The sequence below is a fragment of the Ranitomeya variabilis genome, chromosome 4 (genome assembly GCF_051348905.1).
Source record: "Ranitomeya variabilis isolate aRanVar5 chromosome 4, aRanVar5.hap1, whole genome shotgun sequence".
NCBI lineage: Eukaryota > Metazoa > Chordata > Amphibia > Anura > Dendrobatidae > Ranitomeya > Ranitomeya variabilis.
Window position 1 is genome coordinate 516,593,280 of NC_135235.1, and position 10,976 is coordinate 516,604,255.

The 10,976-nt window shown below is 56.8% G+C and overlaps 27 non-coding genes across 27 annotated transcripts; all 27 read right to left on the reverse strand.

The window, feature by feature from the left end:
- Positions 1-283: 283 nt before the first annotated feature.
- On the reverse strand, positions 284-355 carry TRNAP-CGG (transfer RNA proline (anticodon CGG)). The gene has a single exon. It is a non-coding gene; the product is annotated as a tRNA-Pro (tRNA).
- Positions 356-495: 140 nt separating this feature from the next.
- On the reverse strand, positions 496-567 carry TRNAP-AGG (transfer RNA proline (anticodon AGG)). Its single transcript has one exon. It is a non-coding gene; the product is annotated as a tRNA-Pro (tRNA).
- Positions 568-957: 390 nt separating this feature from the next.
- On the reverse strand, positions 958-1,029 carry TRNAP-UGG (transfer RNA proline (anticodon UGG)). Its single transcript has one exon. It is a non-coding gene; the product is annotated as a tRNA-Pro (tRNA).
- A 414-nt stretch (positions 1,030-1,443) lies between these two features.
- TRNAP-UGG (transfer RNA proline (anticodon UGG)) lies at positions 1,444-1,515 on the reverse strand. The gene has a single exon. It is a non-coding gene; the product is annotated as a tRNA-Pro (tRNA).
- A 140-nt stretch (positions 1,516-1,655) lies between these two features.
- On the reverse strand, positions 1,656-1,727 carry TRNAP-AGG (transfer RNA proline (anticodon AGG)). The gene has a single exon. It is a non-coding gene; the product is annotated as a tRNA-Pro (tRNA).
- Positions 1,728-2,108: 381 nt separating this feature from the next.
- Positions 2,109-2,180, reverse strand: TRNAP-UGG (transfer RNA proline (anticodon UGG)). Its single transcript has one exon. It is a non-coding gene; the product is annotated as a tRNA-Pro (tRNA).
- An 833-nt stretch (positions 2,181-3,013) lies between these two features.
- TRNAP-CGG (transfer RNA proline (anticodon CGG)) lies at positions 3,014-3,085 on the reverse strand. Its single transcript has one exon. It is a non-coding gene; the product is annotated as a tRNA-Pro (tRNA).
- Positions 3,086-3,225: 140 nt separating this feature from the next.
- On the reverse strand, positions 3,226-3,297 carry TRNAP-UGG (transfer RNA proline (anticodon UGG)). The gene has a single exon. It is a non-coding gene; the product is annotated as a tRNA-Pro (tRNA).
- Positions 3,298-3,711: 414 nt separating this feature from the next.
- On the reverse strand, positions 3,712-3,783 carry TRNAP-CGG (transfer RNA proline (anticodon CGG)). Its single transcript has one exon. It is a non-coding gene; the product is annotated as a tRNA-Pro (tRNA).
- Positions 3,784-3,923: 140 nt separating this feature from the next.
- On the reverse strand, positions 3,924-3,995 carry TRNAP-AGG (transfer RNA proline (anticodon AGG)). Its single transcript has one exon. It is a non-coding gene; the product is annotated as a tRNA-Pro (tRNA).
- Positions 3,996-4,387: 392 nt separating this feature from the next.
- TRNAP-UGG (transfer RNA proline (anticodon UGG)) lies at positions 4,388-4,459 on the reverse strand. Its single transcript has one exon. It is a non-coding gene; the product is annotated as a tRNA-Pro (tRNA).
- A 414-nt stretch (positions 4,460-4,873) lies between these two features.
- On the reverse strand, positions 4,874-4,945 carry TRNAP-CGG (transfer RNA proline (anticodon CGG)). The gene has a single exon. It is a non-coding gene; the product is annotated as a tRNA-Pro (tRNA).
- A 140-nt stretch (positions 4,946-5,085) lies between these two features.
- TRNAP-AGG (transfer RNA proline (anticodon AGG)) lies at positions 5,086-5,157 on the reverse strand. Its single transcript has one exon. It is a non-coding gene; the product is annotated as a tRNA-Pro (tRNA).
- Positions 5,158-5,549: 392 nt separating this feature from the next.
- TRNAP-UGG (transfer RNA proline (anticodon UGG)) lies at positions 5,550-5,621 on the reverse strand. The gene has a single exon. It is a non-coding gene; the product is annotated as a tRNA-Pro (tRNA).
- A 414-nt stretch (positions 5,622-6,035) lies between these two features.
- TRNAP-CGG (transfer RNA proline (anticodon CGG)) lies at positions 6,036-6,107 on the reverse strand. The gene has a single exon. It is a non-coding gene; the product is annotated as a tRNA-Pro (tRNA).
- Positions 6,108-6,247: 140 nt separating this feature from the next.
- Positions 6,248-6,319, reverse strand: TRNAP-AGG (transfer RNA proline (anticodon AGG)). Its single transcript has one exon. It is a non-coding gene; the product is annotated as a tRNA-Pro (tRNA).
- Positions 6,320-6,712: 393 nt separating this feature from the next.
- Positions 6,713-6,784, reverse strand: TRNAP-UGG (transfer RNA proline (anticodon UGG)). Its single transcript has one exon. It is a non-coding gene; the product is annotated as a tRNA-Pro (tRNA).
- A 414-nt stretch (positions 6,785-7,198) lies between these two features.
- On the reverse strand, positions 7,199-7,270 carry TRNAP-CGG (transfer RNA proline (anticodon CGG)). The gene has a single exon. It is a non-coding gene; the product is annotated as a tRNA-Pro (tRNA).
- Positions 7,271-7,661: 391 nt separating this feature from the next.
- Positions 7,662-7,733, reverse strand: TRNAP-UGG (transfer RNA proline (anticodon UGG)). The gene has a single exon. It is a non-coding gene; the product is annotated as a tRNA-Pro (tRNA).
- A 414-nt stretch (positions 7,734-8,147) lies between these two features.
- On the reverse strand, positions 8,148-8,219 carry TRNAP-CGG (transfer RNA proline (anticodon CGG)). Its single transcript has one exon. It is a non-coding gene; the product is annotated as a tRNA-Pro (tRNA).
- A 140-nt stretch (positions 8,220-8,359) lies between these two features.
- On the reverse strand, positions 8,360-8,431 carry TRNAP-AGG (transfer RNA proline (anticodon AGG)). The gene has a single exon. It is a non-coding gene; the product is annotated as a tRNA-Pro (tRNA).
- A 392-nt stretch (positions 8,432-8,823) lies between these two features.
- Positions 8,824-8,895, reverse strand: TRNAP-UGG (transfer RNA proline (anticodon UGG)). Its single transcript has one exon. It is a non-coding gene; the product is annotated as a tRNA-Pro (tRNA).
- A 414-nt stretch (positions 8,896-9,309) lies between these two features.
- Positions 9,310-9,381, reverse strand: TRNAP-CGG (transfer RNA proline (anticodon CGG)). The gene has a single exon. It is a non-coding gene; the product is annotated as a tRNA-Pro (tRNA).
- Positions 9,382-9,521: 140 nt separating this feature from the next.
- On the reverse strand, positions 9,522-9,593 carry TRNAP-AGG (transfer RNA proline (anticodon AGG)). Its single transcript has one exon. It is a non-coding gene; the product is annotated as a tRNA-Pro (tRNA).
- A 392-nt stretch (positions 9,594-9,985) lies between these two features.
- On the reverse strand, positions 9,986-10,057 carry TRNAP-UGG (transfer RNA proline (anticodon UGG)). Its single transcript has one exon. It is a non-coding gene; the product is annotated as a tRNA-Pro (tRNA).
- A 414-nt stretch (positions 10,058-10,471) lies between these two features.
- On the reverse strand, positions 10,472-10,543 carry TRNAP-CGG (transfer RNA proline (anticodon CGG)). The gene has a single exon. It is a non-coding gene; the product is annotated as a tRNA-Pro (tRNA).
- Positions 10,544-10,683: 140 nt separating this feature from the next.
- Positions 10,684-10,755, reverse strand: TRNAP-AGG (transfer RNA proline (anticodon AGG)). Its single transcript has one exon. It is a non-coding gene; the product is annotated as a tRNA-Pro (tRNA).
- Between the last annotated feature and the right edge of the window lie 221 nt (positions 10,756-10,976).

Below are 10,976 nucleotides of genomic sequence, written 5' to 3' on the forward strand. Positions count from 1 at the left end.
GAAGAGAAACAGAGCGGTGAAAAGGCCAGCCAGCCAAAGACACCTCGCACCTTACTGGAGAAGTCGAGCCATGGCAGTCCACCACGAGCAAAGAAAGAGCTTCCTCGGAGCGGTCATCAAGTCCCATTCGCAAAAAAGGCTGCGAGGCGGCGGAAACAAGCAAGACCCTTGTTGAGAAGCACCCGTGGGTACGTGACACGGATTGGAGTGCCCTCGAGCAAGACCATTGCAAAAGCGCACTGCCACGTGTGGAGAGAGGGGCACACGAGGCACACACCAGCGAGGGCTCGTCCGGGATTTGAACCCGGGACCTCTCGCACCCGAAGCAAGAATCATACCCCTAGACCAACGAGCCAACGTTTAGTGCGTGCCGTGCAGAAGCGTCGATTCTCTCACCTTTGTAGGCTCGGCCACAAGCAGCACACGGAGCGGTTTAGCTAACAGGGGGAGGGCAAAAGAAGATGAGCACTCTGGTTCCCCCGCAGAGATAGAGTGGGGCTCGTCCAGGATTTGAACCCGGGACCTCTCGCACCCTAAGCGAGAATCATACCCCTAGACCAACGAGCCAGCGACAGAGCGGCACTTTGCGATTTGTATGGCGTAGCCAGCACTGCCAACTGAAGCACCTGCCTGGCATCTCCAGAGAAAAGCGTGGCTCTCTCATAGAACATCCACAGGGAAAAAAAAAAGTCCCTGAGAGACGCATGCAAATTTTAACGAGCAGCAATCTCCAACATATGTTTTTGGAGCGAAAGAGCTCAAAACAAGTGGAGATCCGCGTGCGTGGGGTCAAAATCTGCCACAGGTCCTGGCTTGGTTGGGTGGTAGGGTTTCCTGGGGACGGGCGTCACATGCCGCCTTCACAGCAGTTAGTTGCAAGAAAATCCATGCAACAGATGAGCCTGCGGGAGGAAGCCCAGCATGCAACAGACCTGAAACAATGATTTCCACAAGCATGGGCTTGTCCGGGATTTGAACCCGGGACCTCTCACACCCAAAGCGAGAATCATACCCCTAGACCAACGAGCCAGCGACGGAGGCAAGGGCTGCGAGGCACCTGGCTCAGCACCACCATTTGGCACAGGCTGCAGCAAAAACAAGATCTGACACTGGAGTCCAAAGAGGCAGGAGGAGTCGAGCGTGGCCGCACGACAGAAAGAGAAGAGGAACAGAGCGGTGAAAAGGCCAGCCAGCCAAAGACGCCTCGCACCTTCCTGGAGAAGTCGAGCCATGGCAGTCCACCACGAGCAAAGAAAGAGCTTCCTCGGCGCGATCATCAAGTCCCATTTGCAAAAAAGGCTGCGAGGCGGCGGAAACGAGCAAGACCCTTGTTGAGAAGCACCCGTGGGTACGTGACACGGATTGGAGTGCCCTCGAGCAAGACCATTGCAAAAGCGCACTGCCACGTGTGGAGAGAGGGGCACACGAGGCACACACCAGCGAGGGCTCGTCCGGGATTTGAACCCGGGACCTCTCGCACCCAAAGCGAGAATCATAACCCTAGACCAACGAGCCAATGTTTGGTGCGTGCTGTGCAGAAGCGTCGATTCTCTCACCTTTGTAGGCTCGGCCACAAGCAGCACACGGAGCGGTTTAGCTAACAGGGGGAGGGCAAAAGGAGATGAGCACTCTGGTTCCCCCGCAGAGAAAGAGTGGGGCTCGTCCAGGATTTGAACCCAGGACCTCTCGCACCCTAAGCGAGAATCATACCCCTAGACCAACGAGCCAGCGACAGAGCGGCGCTTTGCAATTTGTATGGCGTAGCCAGCACTGCCAACTGAAGCACCTGCCTGGCATCTCCAGAGAAAAGCGTGGCTCTCTCATGGAACATCCACAGGGAAAAAAAAAAAGTCCCTGAGAGACGCATGCGAATTTTAACGAGCAGCAATCTCCAACATATGTTTTTGGAGCGAAAGAGCTCAAAACAAGTGGAGATCCACGTGCGTGGGGTCAAAATCTGCCACAGGTCCGGGCTTGGTTGGGTGGTCGGGGTTTCCTGGGGACAGGCGTCACATGCCGCCTTCCCAGCAGTCAGTTGCAAGAAAATCCATGCAACAGATGAGCCTGCGGGAGGAAGCCCAGCATGCAGCAATGATTTCCACAAGCATGGGCTCGTCCGGGATTTGAATCCGGGACCTCTCGCACCCAAAGCGAGAATCATACCCCTAGACCAACGAGCCAGCGACGGAGGCAAGGGCTGCGATTCTCTCACCTTTGTAGGCTCGGCCACAAGCAGCACACGGAGCGGTTTAGCTAACAGGGGGAGGGCAAAAGAAGATAAGCACTCTGGTTCCCCCGCAGAGAAAGAGTGGGGCTCATCCGGGATTTGAACGCGGGACCTCTTGCACCCTAAGCGAGAATCATACCCCTAGACCAACGAGCCAGCGACAGAGCAGCGCTTTGCAATTTGTATGGCGTAGCCAGCACTGCCAACTGAAGCACCTGCCTGGCATCTCCAGAGAAAAGCGTGGCTCTCTCATGGAACATCCACAGGGAAAAAAAAAAAGTCCCTGAGAGACGCATGCGAATTTTAACGAGCAGCAATCTCCAACATATGTTTTTGGAGCAAAAGAGCTCAAAACAAGTGGAGGCAAGGGCTGCGAGGCACCTGGCTCAGCGCCACCATTTGGCACAGGCTGCAGCAAAAACAAGATCTGACACTGGAGTCCAAAGAGGCAGGAGGAGTCGAGCGTGGCCGCGCGACAGAAAGAGAAGAGGAACAGAGCGGTGAAAAGGCCAGCCAGCCAAAGACGCCTCGCACCTTCCTGGAGAAGTCGAGCCATGGCAGTCCACCACGAGCAAAGAAAGAGCTTCCTCGGCGCGATCATCAAGTCCCATCGCGATCATCAAGTCCCATTCGCAAAAAAGGCTGCGAGGCGGCGGAAACGAGCAAGACCCTTGTTGAGAAGCACCCGTGGGTACGTGACACAGATTGGAGTGCCCTCGAGCAAGACCATTGCAAAAGCGCACTGCCACGTGTGGAGAGAGGGGCACACGAGGCACACACCAGCGAGGGCTCGTCCGGGATTTGAACCCGGGACCTCTCGCACCCGAAGCGAGAATCATACCCCTAGACCAACGAGCCAACGTTTGGTGCGTGCTGTGCAGCAGCGTCGATTCTCTCACCTTTGTAGGCTCGGCCACAAGCAGCACCCGGAGCGGTTTAGCTAACAGGGGGAGGGCAAAAGGAGATGAGCACTCTGGTTCCCCAGCAGAGAAAGAGTGGGGCTCGTCCGGGATTTGAACCCGGGACCTCTCACACCCAAAGCAAGAATCATACCCCTAGACCAACGAGCCAGCAACAGAGGCAAGGGCTGCGAGGCACCTGGCTCAGCGCCACCATTTGGCACAGGCTGCAGCAAAAACAAGATCTGACACTGGAGTCCAAAGAGGCAGGAGGCGTCGAGCGTGGCCGCGCGACAGAAAGAGAAGAGGAACAGAGCGGTGAAAAGGCCAGCCAGCCAAAGACGCCTCGCACCTTCCTGGAGAAGTCGAGCCATGGCAGTCCACCACGAGCAAAGAAAGAGCTTCCTCGGCGCGATCATCAAGTCCCATTCGCAAAAAAGGCTGCGAGGCGGCGGAAACGAGCAAGACCCTTGTTGAGAAGCACCCGTGGGTACGTGACACGGATTGGAGTGCCCTCGAGCAAGACCATTGCAAAAGCGCACTGCCACGTGTGGAGAGAGGGGCACACGAGGCACACACCAGCGAGGGCTCGTCCGGGATTTGAACCCGGGACCTCTCGCACCCGAAGCGAGAATCATACCCCTAGACCAACGAGCCAACGTTTGGTGCGTGCCGTGCCGCAGCGTCGATTCTCTCACCTTTGTAGGCTCGGCCACAAGCAGCACACGGAGAGGTTTAGCTAACAGGGGGAGGGCAAAAGGAGATGAGCACTCTGGTTCCCCCGCAGAGAAAGAGTGGGGCTCGTCCGGGATTTGAACCCGGGACCTCTCGCACCCTAAGCGAGAATCATACCCCTAGACCAACGAGCCAGCGACAGAACAGCGCTTTGCAATTTGTATGGCGTAGCCAGCACTGCCAACTGAAGCACCTGCCTGGCATCTCCAGAGAAAAGCGTGGCTCTCTCATGGAACATCCACAGGGAAAAAAAAAAAGTCCCTGAGAGACGCATGCGAATTTTAACGAGCAGCAATCTCCAACATATGTTTTTGGAGCGAAAGAGCTCAAAACAAGTGGAGATCCGCGTGCGTGGGGTCAATATCTGCCACAGGTCCGGGCTTGGTTGGGTGGTCGGGGTTTCCTGGGGACGGGCGGCACATGCCGCCTTCCCAGCAGTCAGTTGCAAGAAAATCCATGCAACAGATGAGCCTGCGGGAGGAAGCCCAGCATGCAACAGATCTGCAACAAAGACTTCCACAAGCATGGGCTCGTCCGGTATTTGAACCCAGGACCTCTCGCACCCAAAGCGAGAATCATACCCCTAGACCAACGAGCCAGCGACGGAGGCAAGGGCTGCGAGGCACCTGGCTCAGCGCCACCATTTGGCACAGGCTGCAGCAAAAACAAGATCTGACACTGGAGTCCAAAGAGGCAGGAGGAGTCGAGCGTGGCCGCGCGACAGAAAGAGAAGAGGAACAGAGCGGTGAAAAGGCCAGCCAGCCAAAGACGCCTCGCACCTTCCTGGAGAAGTCGAGCCATGGCAGTCCACCACGAGCAAAGAAAGAGCTTCCTCGGCGCGATCATCAAGTCCCATTCGCAAAAAAGGCTGCGAGGCGGCGGAAACGAGTAAGACCCTTGTTGAGAAGCACCCGTGGGTACGTGACACGGATTGGAGTGCCCTCGAGCAAGACCATTGCAAAAGCGCACTGCCACGTGTGGAGAGAGGGGCACACGAGGCACACACCAGCGAGGGCTCGTCCGGGATTTGAACCCGGGACCTCTCGCACCCGAAGCGAGAATCATACCCCTAGACCAACGAGCCAACGTTTGGTGCGTGCCGTGCAGCAGCGTCGATTCTCTCACCTTTGTAGGCTCGGCCACAAGCAGCACCCGGAGAGGTTTAGCTAACAGGGGGAGGGCAAAAGGAGATGAGCACTCTGGTTCCCCCGCAGAGAAAGAGTGGGGCTCGTCCGGGATTTGAACCCGGGACCTCTCGCACCCTAAGCGAGAATCATACCCCTAGACCAACGAGCCAGCGACAGAGCGGCGCTTTGCAATTTGTATGGCGTAGCCAGCACTGCCAACTGAAGCATCTGCCTGGCATCTCCAGAGAAAAGCGTGGCTCTCTCATGGAACATCCACAGGGAAAAAAAAAAAGTCCCTGAGAGACGCATGCGAATTTTAACGAGCAGCAATCTCCAACATATGTTTTTGGAGTGAAAGAGCTCAAAACAAGTGGAGATCCGCGTGCGTGGGGTCAAAATCTGCCACAGGTCCGGGCTTGGTTGGGTGGTCGGGGTTTCCTGGGGACGGGCGGCACATGCCGCCTTCCCAGCAGTCAGTTGCAAGAAAATCCATGCAACAGATGAGCCTGCGTAAGGAAGCCCAGCATGCAACAGACCTGCAACAAAGACTTCCACAAGCATGGGCTCGTCCAGGATTTGAACCCGGGACCTCTCGCACCCAAAGCGAGAATCATACCCCTAGACAAACGAGCCAGCGACAGAGGCAAGGGCTGCGAGGCACCTGGCTCAGCGCCACCATTTGGCACAGGCTGCAGCAAAAACAAGATCTGACACTGGAGTCCAAAGAGGCAGGAGGAGTCGAGCGTGGCCGCGCGACAGAAAGAGAAGAGGAACAGAGCGGTGAAAAGGCCAGCCAGCCAAAGACGCCTCACACCTTCCTGGAGAAGTCGAGCCATGGCAGTCCACCACGAGCAAAGAAAGAGCTTCCTCGGCGCGATCATCAAGTCCCATTCGCAAAAAAGGCTGCGAGGCGGCGGAAACGAGCAAGACCCTTGTTGAGAAGCACCCGTGGGTACGTGACACGGATTGGAGTGCCCTCGAGCAAGACCATTGCAAAAGCGCACTGCCACGTGTGGAGAGAGGGGCACACGAGGCACACACCAGCGAGGGCTCGTCCGGGATTTGAACCCGGGACCTCTCGCACCCGAAGCGAGAATCATACCCCTAGACCAACGAGCCAACGTTTGGTGCGTGCCGTGCAGCAGCGTCGATTCTCTCACCTTTGTAGGCTCGGCCACAAGCAGCACACGGGGAGGTTTAGCTAACAGGGGGAGGGCAAAAGGAGATGAGCACTCTGGTTCCCCCGCAGAGAAAGAGTGGGGCTCGTCCGGGATTTGAACCCGGGACCTCTCGCACCCTAAGCGAGAATCATACCCCTAGACCAACGAGCCAGCGACAGAGCGGCGCTTTGCAATTTGTATGGCGTAGCCAGCACTGCCAACTGAAGCACCTGCCTGGCATCTCCAGAGAAAAGCGTGGCTCTCTCATGGAACATCCACAGGGAAAAAAAAAAAAGTCCCTGAGAGACGCATGCGAATTTTAACGAGCAGCAATCTCCAACATATGTTTTTGGAGCGAAAGAGCTCAAAACAAGTGGAGATCCGCGTGCGTGGGGTCAAAATCTGCCACAGGTCCGGGCTTGGTTGGGTGGTCGGGGTTTCCTGGGGACGGGCGGCACATGCCGCCTTCCCAGCAGTCAGTTGCAAGAAAATCCATGCAACAGATGAGCCTGCGGGAGGAAGCCCAGCATGCAACAGACCTGCAACAAAGACTTCCACAAGCATGGGCTCGTCCGGGATTTGAACCCGGGACCTCTCGCACCCAAAGCGAGAATCATACCCCTAGACCAACGAGCCAGCGACGGAGGCAAGGGCTGCGAGGCACCTGGCTCAGCGCCACCATTTGGCACAGGCTGCAGCAAAAACAAAATCTGACACTGGAGTCCAAAGAGGCAGGAGGAGTCGAGCATGGCCGCGCGACAGAAAGAGAAGAGGAACAGAGCGGTGAAAAGGCCAGCCAGCCAAAGACGCCTCGCACCTTCCTGGAGAAGTCGAGCCATGGCAGTCCACCACGAGCAAAGAAAGAGCTTCCTCGGCGCGATCATCAAGTCCCATTCGCAAAAAAGGCTGCGAGGCGGCGGAAACGAGCAAGACCCTTGTTGAGAAGCACCCGTGGGTACGTGACACGGATTGGAGTGCCCTCGAGCAAGACCATTGCAAAAGCGCACTGCCACGTGTGGAGAGAGGGGCACACGAGGCACACACCAGCGAGGGCTCGTCCGGGATTTGAACCCGGGACCTCTCGCACCCGAAGCGAGAATCATACCCCTAGACCAACGAGCCAGCGACAGAGCGGTGCTTTGCAATTTGTATGGCGTAGCCAGCACTGCCAACTGAAGCACCTGCCTGGCATCTCCAGAGAAAAGCGTGGCTCTCTCATGGAACATCCACAGGGAAAAAAAAAAGTCCCTGAGAGACGCATGCGAATTTTAACGAGCAGCAATCTCCAACATATGTTTTTGGAGCGAAAGAGCTCAAAACAAGTGGAGATCCGCGTGCGTGGGGTCAAAATCTGCCACAGGTCCGGGCTTGGTTGGGTGGTCGGGGTTTCCTGGGGACGGGCGGCACATGCCGCCTTCCCAGCAGTCAGTTGCAAGAAAATCCATGCAACAGATGAGCCTGCGGGAGGAAGCCCAGCATGCAACAGACCTGCAACAAAGACTTCCACAAGCATGGGCTCGTCCGGGATTTGAACCCAGGACCTCTCGCACCCAAAGCGAGAATCATACCCCTAGACCAACGAGCCAGCGACGGAGGCAAGGGCTGCGAGGCACCTGGCTCAGCGCCACCATTTGGCACAGGCTGCAGCAAAAACAAGATCTGACACTGGAGTCCAAAGAGGCAGGAGGAGTCGAGCGTGGCCGCGCGACAGAAAGAGAAGAGGAACAGAGCGGTGAAAAGGCCAGCCAGCCAAAGACGCCTCGCACCTTCCTGGAGAAGTCGAGCCATGGCAGTCCACCACGAGCAAAGAAAGAGCTTCCTCGGCGCGATCATCAAGTCCCATTCGCAAAAAAGGCTGCGAGGCGGCGGAAACGAGCAAGACCCTTGTTGAGAAGCACCCGTGGGTACGTGACACGGATTGGAGTGCCCTCGAGCAAGACCATTGCAAAAGCGCACTGCCACGTGTGGAGAGAGGGGCACACGAGGCACACACCAGCGAGGGCTCGTCCGGGATTTGAACCCGGGACCTCTCGCACCCGAAGCGAGAATCATACCCCTAGACCAACGAGCCAACGTTTGGTGCATGCCGTGCAGCAGCGTCGATTCTCTCACCTTTGTAGGCTCGGCCACAAGCAGCACCCGGAGCGGTTTAGCTAACAGGGGGAGGGCAAAAGGAGATGAGCACTCTGGTTCCCCCGCAGAGAAAGAGTGGGGCTCATCCGGGATTTGAACCCGGGACCTCTCGCACCCTAAGCGAGAATCATACCCCTAGACCAACGAGCCAGCGACAGAGCGGCGCTTTGCAATTTGTATGGCGTAGCCAGCACTGCCAACTGAAGCACCTGCCTGGCATCTCCAGAGAAAAGCGTGGCTCTCTCATGGAACATCCACAGGGAAAAAAAAAAAGTCCCTGAGAGACGCATGCGAATTTTAACGAGCAGCAATCTCCAACATATGTTTTTGGAGCGAAAGAGCTCAAAACAAGTGGAGATCCGCGTGCGTGGGGTCAAAATCTGCCACAGGTCCGGGCTTGGTTGGGTGGTCAGGGTTTCCTGGGGACGGGCGGCACATGCCGCCTTCCCAGCAGTCAGTTGCAAGAAAATCCATGCAACAGATGAGCCTGCGGGAGGAAGCCCAGCATGCAACAGACCTGCAACAAAGACTTCCACAAGCATGGGCTCGTCCGGGATTTGAACCCAGGACCTCTCGCACCCAAAGCGAGAATCATACCCCTAGACCAACGAGCCAGCGACGGAGGCAAGGGCTGCGAGGCACCTGGCTCAGCGCCACCATTTGGCACAGGCTGCAGCAAAAACAAGATCTGACACTGGAGTCCAAAGAGGCAGGAGGAGTCGAGCGTGGCCGCGCAACAGAAAGAGAAGAGGAACAGAGCGGTGAAAAGGCCAGCCAGCCAAAGACGCCTCGCACCTTCCTGGAGAAGTCGAGCCATGGCAGTCCACCACGAGCAAAGAAAGAGCTTCCTCGGCGCGATCATCAAGTCCCATTCGCAAAAAAGGCTGCGAGGCGGCGGAAACGAGCAAGACCCTTGTTGAGAAGCACCCGTGGGTACGTGACACGGATTGGAGTGCCCTCGAGCAAGACCATTGCAAAAGCGCACTGCCACGTGTGGAGAGAGGGGCACACGAGGCATACACCAGCGAGGGCTCGTCCGGGATTTGAACCCGGGACCTCTCGCACCCGAAGTGAGAATCATACCCCTAGACCAACGAGCCAACGTTTGGTGCGTGCCGTGCAGCAGCGTCGATTCTCTCACCTTTGTAGGCTCGGCCACAAGGAGCACCCGGAGCGGTTTAGCTAACAGGGGGAGGGCAAAAGGAGATGAGCACTCTGGTTCCCCCGCAGAGAAAAAGTGGGGCTCGTCCGGGATTTGAACCCGGGACCTCTCGCACCCTAAGCGAGAATCATACCCCTAGACCAACGAGCCAGCGACAGAGCAGTGCTTTGCAAATTGTATGGCGTAGCCAGCACTGCCAACTGAAGCACCTGCCTGGCATCTCCAGAGAAAAGCGTGGCTCTCTCATGGAACATCCACAGGGAAAAAAAAAAAGTCCCTGAGAGACGCATGCGAATTTTAACGAGCAGCAATCTCCAACATATGTTTTTGGAGCAAAAGAGCTCAAAACAAGTGGAGATCCGCGTGCGTGGGGTCAAAATCTGCCACAGGTCCGGGCTTGGTTGGGTGGTCGGGGTTTCCTGGGGACGGGCGGCACATGCCGCCTTCCCAGCAGTCAGTTGCAAGAAAATCCATGCAACAGATGAGCCTGCGTAAGGAAGCCCAGCATGCAACAGACCTGCAACAAAGACTTCCACAAGCATGGGCTCGTCCGGGATTTGAACCCGGGACCTCTCGCACCCAAAGCGAGAATCATACCCCTAGACAAACGAGCCAGCGACAGAGGCAAGGGCTGCGAGGCACCTGGCTCAGCGCCACCATTTGGCACAGGCTGCAGCAAAAACAAGATCTGACACTGGAGTCCAAAGAGGCAGGAGGAGTCGAGCGTGGCCGCGCGACAGAAAGAGAAGAGGAACAGAGCGGTGAAAAGGCCAGCCAGCCAAAGACGCCTCACACCTTCCTGGAGAAGTCGAGCCATGGCAGTCCACCACGAGCAAAGAAAGAGCTTCCTCGGCGCGATCATCAAGTCCCATTCGCAAAAAAGGCTGCGAGGCGGCGGAAACGAGCAAGACCCTTGTTGAGAAGCACCCGTGGGTACGTGACACGGATTGGAGTGCCCTCGAGCAAGACCATTGCAAAAGCGCACTGCCACGTGTGGAGAGAGGGGCACACGAGGCACACACCAGCGAGGGCTCGTCCGGGATTTGAACCCGGGACCTCTCGCACCCGAAGCGAGAATCATACCCCTAGACCAACGAGCCAACGTTTGGTGCGTGCCGTGCAGCAGCGTCGATTCTCTCACCTTTGTAGGCTCGGCCACAAGCAGCACACGGGGAGGTTTAGCTAACAGGGGGAGGGCAAAAGGAGATGAGCACTCTGGTTCCCCCGCAGAGAAAGAGTGGGGCTCGTCCGGGATTTGAACCCGGGACCTCTCGCACCCTAAGCGAGAATCATACCCCTAGACCAACGAGCCAGCGACAGAGCGGCGCTTTGCAATTTGTATGGCGTAGCCAGCACTGCCAACTGAAGCACCTGCCTGGCATCTCCAGAGAAAAGCGTGGCTCTCTCATGGAACATCCACAGGGAAAAAAAAAAAAGTCCCTGAGAGACGCATGCGAATTTTAACGAGCAGCAATCTCCAACATATGTTTTTGGAGCGAAAGAGCTCAAAACAAGTGGAGATCCGCGTGCGTG